The sequence below is a fragment of the Pyrus communis genome, chromosome 5 (genome assembly GCF_041283825.1).
Source record: "Pyrus communis isolate YQ-2024b chromosome 5, ASM4128382v1, whole genome shotgun sequence".
Lineage (NCBI taxonomy): Eukaryota > Viridiplantae > Streptophyta > Magnoliopsida > Rosales > Rosaceae > Pyrus > Pyrus communis.
Window position 1 is genome coordinate 16,785,090 of NC_142569.1, and position 9,160 is coordinate 16,794,249.

Consider the following 9,160-nt stretch of genomic DNA (forward strand, 5'->3'; position numbering starts at 1 on the left):
ATCGCCAACCTCATACACTCTGTCAGTAGCATGCCTGTCTGCTAAACTCTTCTGCATGTCCTGGGCTGCCTTCATATTACACTTAATTACCTGAACATTTTGAGTAGTCTCCTCAACAATCTCCGGACCCACTAAAACTCTTTCTCCGACCTCTGACCAACACAATGGTGTGCGACAAGATCTACCATACAATGCCTCAAATGGTGCCATGCCGATACTCGAATGAAAGCTGTTATTGTAGGCAAATTCCATTAAATCCAACCGTTTGTGCCAAGCATCACCAAACTGTAGCACCGAAGCTCGCAACATATCTTCCAAAGTCTGAATAGTTCTCTCTGACTGTCCGTCCGTCTGAGGATGATACGCCGTACTATAAAGTAGTCTCGTACCCAAAGCTTCCTGAAACGCCACCCAAAAATTAGATGTAAATCATGGATCACGATCCAAGACAATACTCACAGGGACACCATGGTACTTCACAATCTTCGAGATGAACAACTTCGCTAATCGGCCCAAAGAATACTTCTCCCTCACTAGAATAAAATGTGCCGACTTAGTAAGCCGATCAACAATCACCCAAATGCCATTAAAACCATTATGTGTACGCGGAAGCTTGTACACAAAATCCGTAGTAATATTTTCCCATTTCCACTCTGGAACGGGAAGCGGCTGCAATAACCCAAACGGTTTCTTTCTTTCCGCCTTAACTTGCTGACAAACAGCACACCTGCTCACATACTCAGCTATTTCCCTCTTCATACCCGGCCAATAGTAAAACGGTCGAATGGTATGATACATTTTAGTAGCTCCAGGATGCATAACATAAGCTGAGATATGTGCTTCATCAAGAATTGCTTTCTTTAAATCCAAATTATTAGGCACGAACATCCTACCTTCCTACATCAACATGTCATCCGAATCATGAACTCTGAGGTCTCTCCTCCTTCCCCGATCTCGAGCTTGGATCAATTCCTGAGTTTCTCTATCAGCTACCTGAGCTTCAAGCACCCAATCAACCAAAATTGGCCTAACTTGAAAATTAGCAAGTAAAGCCACATCTTGATCTTCTGCTTTTAACCTCACTCCCGTAGAACGTAAGTCCGCCAAAAGAGGAATACAACTAGCGTACAACGCATTGATACGGCCCTGAGACTTCCTGCTAAGTGCGTCAGCCACTACATTTGCACGACCAGGGTGATAATCAATCGTGCAGTCATAATCACTGAGCAACTCCAACCACCTCTGCTGACGAAGATTGAGATCTTTTTGCGTAAAGAGATACTGAAGACTCTTATGATCTGTAAAGATCATACATTTCTCTCCATAAAGGTAGTGTCTCCATAATTTCAACACAAAAATGATAGCTGCTAACTCCAAATCATGTGTAGGGTAATTCAACTCATGGGGTTTCAACTGTCGTGAAGCATAAGCAATCACCCTACCATGCTGCATCAACACACATCCCAGACCATTCAAAGAAGCATCACTATAAACCACAAAATCACCACTATCGTCCGGAAGTGCCAAAACAGGTGCATGAGTGAGACAATACTTCAATTACTGGAAACTCTGCTCACACTTATCATCCCACTCAAATTTAACGTCTTTCCTTGTTAACCTCGTCAGTGGTAAAGCAATCACAGAAAAATCCTTAACAAACCGTCGATAATACCCCGCTAAACCAAGGAAACTCCTCACCTCTTTGACGGTTCGCGGTTGCTCCCATTTCTCCACAGCTGCGACCTTCTGAAGATCCACCAAAATACCCTGAGCTGAAATGATGTGCCCCAAAAACGCAACTTGGTCTAACCAAAACTGGCACTTGCTAAACTTAGCATACAATTGGTGTTCCCTCAACCTTTTCAACACCAAAGTAAGATGTCGAACATGCTCCGCTTTCGATTTAGAATACACCAGAATGTCGTCGATAAAAACAATAATAAACCTATCCAAATATGGCTGGAACACCCAGTTCATCAAATCCATAAAAGCAGCTGGTGCATTCGTCAACCCAAATGGCATAACCAGAAACTCGTAATGACCATAACGAGTCCTGAACGCCGTCTTAGGAACGTCATCCCTACTAATCTTCAGCTGGTAATATTCAGACCTCAAGTCAATCTTGGAGAATACACAAGCACCTCGAAGCTGATCGAACAAGTCGTTAATACGCGGTAACGGATAACGGTTTTTAATCGTCACCCGATTCAATTACCTGTAATCAATACATAGCCTCAAAGTTCCGTCTTTCTTCCTCACAAACAATACTGGAGCACCCCAAGGTGAAGTACTAGGTTGGATGAAACCCTTATCCACTAATTCCTGCAACTGAACTTTCAATTCCCTTAACTCAGCGGGAGCCATACGATAAGGAGTCAAGGAAATAGGATTAGTACCTGGAAGCAACTCAATAGTGAACTCCATGTCTCGGTCTGGCGGTAAACCAGGTAAATCCTCAGGGAAAACATCGGGAAAGTGTCTGACTACCCTCACATCCTTTATTCTACTAGGAGCAGCCTCATCCAACACCACATGAGCTAAGTACCCCTGACAACCTTTAGATAACAACCTTTTCGCTCGCACGGCCAAAATAACACCATGTCTCACCCCACTCTGCTCGCCCACAAAAGTAACCACAGGTAGTCCAGGACGATGGAACGTAACTATTTTCCCGTAACAATCAATATTGGCACGATTGAAATGCAACCAATCTGTGCCCAGAATCACATCAAAGTCAACAATGTCTAACGGGATAAGATCAGCTGACATAACCACATCCTTTACTATCACTGGACATCCTAGGTACACACGATCTACAATACATCTTTCCCCTCTAGGCATAGCGAACTCTAAATCATACCCTAGAGGTGTGGGGCGAGGTTGCGTCACTTGAGCAAATGTATGAGAAATCACAGAATGTGTAGCACCACAATCAATTAATACTCTAGCAAAATAACCAAGGATATTTAACGTACCCATGATCAAATCTGGGTTGTTCTGAGCATCCTGCAGAGAAATATTATGAATACGCCCCTGGGTCTGCTGTCGTCCACCTCGACCTCTGCTCGTCTGGCCGCCACGACTCTGAATGCCACGCCCCTGACTGGGCTGACCAGACTGCCTCGAAGACCCCGCACTACTCGTAGCAATCTCCCCGTGCTGAATCTGTCCTCCCTGAAACCACTGAGAACCGCCTGCTGGAGCCGGAGGATACGACGTATAGCCACCAGAATACGGAGGATAACCGCCCTGGGAATATTGGTCCTGGGGATACTGATACTGTCCCAAGGCATAAGGAACAACATCGCCCTGATAATAGTAGGCACCACCTCGACCTGTTTGCTCATAACTACCCGGACCCTGAATCTGCTGAATCGGTACAGGTGGTGGCAAGAAAGTCTGTTGCGGCTTCTGTTGCTGACTCTGGGGAAAATTTGCAGCCCGATGTCCCATCTGCCCGCAAGTAAAGCAACCACTGCTACCTCGTTTACACTTGCCAAAGTGCCGATTATTGCACCTGCGGCAAACCGGGGCCCTACCTCTACCAGCATCACCCTGCCTCTGGCCTCTAGCACCACCAGCAAACCTACCTCCATGTCCCTGACCAGTGGCGCTAAAACCACCGCTAGAAGAGCTAGAACTAGTGCCACCCCTCTTGAAGTTCTGTGTCCTACGAGGTCCGAACGACGCCTGACCTTTACCTTTGTCATCCTTCTTCTGATTACCATCCTTCTCTTCCTCCTCACTCTTGCTCGGCATATTTTCCAAATCCTCAATCCTCAGCAGAATCTCATAAAACTCCTGGTAGGTATCACATTGGGTAGTGGTCGCCATCGAACGCCACTTTTTCTTAGTGCCTAAACGGAAACGACGAAGCATCTCCGCCGGATTGCCAGCAACATCTGGATGATAGCGAGACAAATCAGTGAACCTCCGGTAGTACTCATTCGCTGTCAACTTCCCATGTCTCAACTTAGTGAATTCCTGCTTCTTTCGATCAATATACTCAGGAGGCACAAACCTTCTCTTGAACAGCTCTCGGAAAACATCCCAATCAGTCCTCTCAGCTGGAGTCAAACGACAAAGTTCCTGCTCCCACCAGGACGCAGATTCCTTACCCAAAAACCACGATGTCATCTCAACCCACTTCTCAACTGGGAGATTTCCCTAACTGTGCAAAACACGAAAAGTCTTCTCAATATGCTCTAACCATCGCTCTGCACCCTCATGACCCTCGTTGCCTTCAAACTTATCCAATTTCAAATTATACATAGTCTCCAGATGAGTCCTCTGGGGAGGGCGAATCGCCGACTGAATAGCTGTAGCAATAGCTTCCTCCAGCTGAGCAATATCGGGGAAACTAGGCTCAGCAGAACGACGTGGTTCCCGACGAGGCGGCATAATTCTGACAGAAGACACCAAAACCATTAGAATACTCACAAAAGCACAGGACTGCCAAACCTAGGCTCTGATACCAAACGGACACACCCCGACCTAGATCAGGGCATGTTGGCCGTCACGTGGAAGTGACGTAACCACGTGCACAGTGCGGAAGCTAATAAAATAATAATGAAAATAGTAATACGAATAAATAAAAACTAGTCTCATAAAGTAATAACAACAAGTGCAAGCGTAAGTGTGACGCTAAGCTCAAAGCATAAAGCCTAAGCAGTCCGGGAGAAAATGACGCAACAAAAGTACACCCGAAGGTGGTCCTACGCTGGTGATCGTCTGTCAGATATGCCAGGAAATCCTCAGGGAAACCACCAAACGTGCTAGCCAACTAGAACCTGGAGGGGCGCAAAACAAAAGCGTGAGTGGGCAAAAACAAAGCTTTTCGAAAACCATTTAATAAATAAGTTATAACCCCTCGCCGTAAAACCTGTATACTTTCCAGAAAATAGAGTACATATATATATATATATATATATATATATATATACAAATCATGCTCAAGAACATGTTATGCCAAACCTCAAAGTAAAATGCAAGTGCTCAGGTAAACACACATCAATATCATATAATCTATCAGCCGGAGTCACCTAACGTGACCTGTACGGCTGAATCTAGAGCTCAAATCTCAATCTCACTAACTAGACCTGCACATGAGTCGGAACCACCTAAAGTGGTCTATACGACAGGCCTGGATGTAATATATGTATACGCTCAAGTGCTACGATTACGTGAAGGCTGGGCGAATAATCGCAGGTCACCTACGAGTCGGAACCACCTAAAGTGGTCTGTACGACAGGACTGTGCACCTAACTTGGATCTAAGCTGAGCGTGTGGTGCGGGAGGTGAACATCACGTGAAGGACTGTGCCCAACTCTGGGCGGGAGCACTAACACCGGGGGTGCAGGTTATGAGCTCTCTAAGCATCTCAAATCACTACTGAATGTAAACATGAATTACACTTACCTGGCACTTACCTGTGCGTCCGCAGCACCAATACATACACATATATAAATGCAACTAATCATGCATAACAAATGGCAATATAATATATGGCATATAACTAATAAACGTTTAAATCACTTTCTGGGAAAATATAAGTATATAGGTATATATGGAAAACCAAAAGCCCACTCACTGGTATGTGGAAGGGTCGTAACCCCCCTGCCTCGAGTGACCACGCTCGTCCTCGGGATAGGATTCACCTATATGCGAAACAACTATAAAAACGTTAATTTTAAAGTACATAACCAACCTTTAGAAATAACTTCTCATACAATGCTCAAATGGGGTGTATGAATACACCAACGTGATCTACTCAACCTCAGGAACATCCCATATTTTTAAAATAATTTTTCACCGTCGCACACGCCCCCACGCGCCGGCCAAGGCACGACCACATGCGCCGGCCACGCGCAGGCACGCTGCGGCGTCAGTTGACGCCGTCAGGAATATTCCGTTATCCCTAACGGTAACCGTCAACGGCGTTAGGAATATTCCGTCAGTTTTGACGGAATATTCCGTTGTCTTCTTCGGCGAGGCTCCGGCGCCGACGCCGGAAAATCGGGAAAACTTTAAATCGTCCTATCTTCTTCGTTTTTCAACCAAATTTCACAAAATTGGTACCAAAATGAAGCTTACAACGAGAGGAATAAAATCATACCACTTTCAAGTGCTAAAATCCACGAAATCTCACCTGGAAAATCACCCCAACTCAGGCCAACCTCGAAACTCACTATCCCGACGTCCAAAACCTTCAAACGAACCACCCCGAGCCTCCTAGGGACCTCACTAAGCTTCTTACAAGCTTGAAATTTCCAAAAACTTGAGAAATTACGTGTGCATGAACAGTACCCAAAATTGGGTATCCCGAGTTCTACGTGAAAACGAAGGTATTCTTACCTGAAATGGGTACGGTTGGACTCCTACGAGCCTCATGAGCACGGATATGTACTTTGTTTCTTCGATCTGTGAAGATTTGATGTGTTTGTGTGTGTGTCCGTACGTTGGAATGGAAAATGGGAAAGGAAAGGGAACTCGGGACAGGGTGCAGGGATAGGGAGAAAGGGTGAGGGGAATGTGTGGTCCACCATCAGCCAACAACCAACCAAAAATAACCACAAAACGTAAAGAAATCGCACTAGGGGCAAAATCGTCTTTTCACGCGTACGTTTTAAAATTTTCGGAACAGACTGTTACAATTAAGGTGACCGGAACGCCACAACAATAGTGAACTTGTTTCACTTAGGTCATTTTCTAGGATACACATATTTGTCCACCTAACTATGATTATGTCTTGATATAATTTCTTTATTTTCAACATAATCATTCAAAGATTATATGTACCCCAAGCCAATTAAAATCATTTAGTTATTAATATGTATTAAATCAATGCATTGTACACCACAAAGATCTCAATTGTTATTGAAATATCACTTCGTTACATATAACTAAACGATCTCTACATCAATTAAATTTTAGTATAAATGATCTTTAGATAATGATAAAGGAAGGGAAATGTTATTGACACTTCAAAAATTTCATTATACACTTCTCACAAGTGTAGTTTTCTTTCCTAATATAGAAAGTTTGGAGTGTGAAATGAAATTTTTGGAGTGCTAATAACAATTCTCTAAAGGAAATGAATGAATATGATTATGACATCTATACGGTGAAAATGCATTAATCATAAATAGGTGGACAATGATATGTACTTTTAGAGTGAATGCAAGTATTATTTAAATGTCTAACGACCCCAAACTTAATAAATTTATTTTAAAATTTTAATCTTTCTAACCTTACTTATCCGGCATACGGGTATATGTTTGCAAAGAATGGAATCATAGATTATGAACTAGTTCTCAAACATTCAAAATTGGACCCGAATTCCCTGCAATTAACACTTGCCTTTGAGCAGAAGAGTTAACCCATGTTTATATTGCGAAAGATGAAAAGGAACGCTTTTTCTTTTTATACCATACAAAATCATTTTTATTTACACCGAAAAAACAAAACACCAAATTAACGCGGGAGCGAAGCCGCTCCAGTACGCGAGCCCCTACAGTTTCATGGCTAGGGCAGTGGATTTTTTTTTTTTTTTTGGCAGAAGTTGTATTAATATTAAATACGAATTGAAATGTTTACATCAGATGTCAAAGTGTTAAACAACCACTCTAATTCAAAACCATCCCAAAAATGACTACCCCCCATACGCACGACATAAGATGTCACCAAATACGCAACCTGATTACAGACACGAGGAGCATATAAAAATTCAATAGATTCAAATTGTTGCTTTAATGTACTTATATCCCACAAGATACCATCCAAAACCGTCTCTGGTTGTATACGGTCATGAATCATATCAACAAGAACCTGAGAGTCAGTCTCCAATTGAATAGAAGTAAAGCCTTGTCCCACACAAGCCACCATAACCACCCGCATTGCTTCCGCTTCCGTCATAAGACTTGAGACACAGGGAATTGCTGTATTGCCACCAACACCATTGAAAATGCCCCCAAAATCCCTAGCAACCCACCCAACACCACCTATACCCGTCTCACTACACGCACCGTCACAACAGATTTTAACAGTTCCAAAAGGTGGGGCAGTGCGTTATATTTATTGTCCTTATTTTCATTTACCCACTCGAGGAAAGTCAACAAACAGTCGAACCTTTGGGAAATAATGGGGCCCGCCGACTCCTTTTACGTTTCTTACTTGTCACATCAACATCCATAGTAAAAAATAATGTTTCGTTTTTATAGAAAAGGAATCTGATTTGTCACAACGACTCATTGTTTCAGGAACTTGAAGGATTTATAAAGGTCTTTAGTATCTCATGATCACTATCGTTACGAAACGAATTTAAAATATATCGTGTAAAATACAGTGTCACTCCAAGCTAATAGAAAAAATAATGATTTCATCTGGTTACTATTTCGTGCGGTGGGGCCTACTTAAGGAGCATCTAATCTCTTACCACGTCTGATTAAGTGACCGTTGATATGTTCCACGTGGGACAGTGGCACTCGTGGTCCTCGCCAGTTGCTGCTCGCTAGTGCAAATTATGGGGGAGGGCATTGGATTCCCTACACCTCTCTTCCTATTCATTTTTCTACTATTTAGAAGCTGAAAATATTGACCTTAGTAAACTTGAAAAGCAGGCCAAATTCCTATCAACGCACTAAACAGCACTGCACGGCACTCATAATAAAGTGCATCTCAAATGCGATCCACACATTTTCATTGACCGTTTTCCAAAGGTATCTTATGTATACGAAAAATTGAAAGCAGCACTGAAGCTTCACTGTAAATTAAATAATTTATTTCATAGTTAATTATTCTTATAATACTGTAAAAGTCATAGCCATTTAAAATTTACAAAATATCGTATCGAGAAATGTACTTATAATTGTTGTCAAGTTAAAGGTGCACAATGTAACTTATTTAAGAACGGTGTTCTCATAAAATCGTGTAGGATGATGTTAAGTTCTTTAAGACGCATTTAAATTATTCGTTTTTCTCTAGATAAAGTGTATGCCAAAAGAAAAACAGTCTACCAATACTTGGAATACATCTCGATTGCATGTGGTGGAAAGGTTTTTCTCCTCAACATATTGAGTCTTGAATTCAAACTCTCATCCTCTCTTTATTGTAATTTAATAAGAACGTACCACATCACTCATCCTAGAATAAAGAAGTGTGT

General features: G+C 42.5%; 1 long non-coding RNA gene across 1 annotated transcript; it reads right to left on the reverse strand.

Annotated features, from left to right (window-relative positions):
• Window positions 1-4,748: 4,748 nt before the first annotated feature.
• LOC148696885 (uncharacterized) lies at window positions 4,749-6,252 on the reverse strand. The gene is made up of 3 exons (XR_015962471.1): window positions 6,149-6,252; window positions 5,591-5,657; window positions 4,749-4,790 (listed from the first exon to the last, which is right to left on the reverse strand). It is a non-coding gene; the product is annotated as an uncharacterized LOC148696885 (long non-coding RNA).
• Window positions 6,253-9,160: the final 2,908 nt, after the last annotated feature.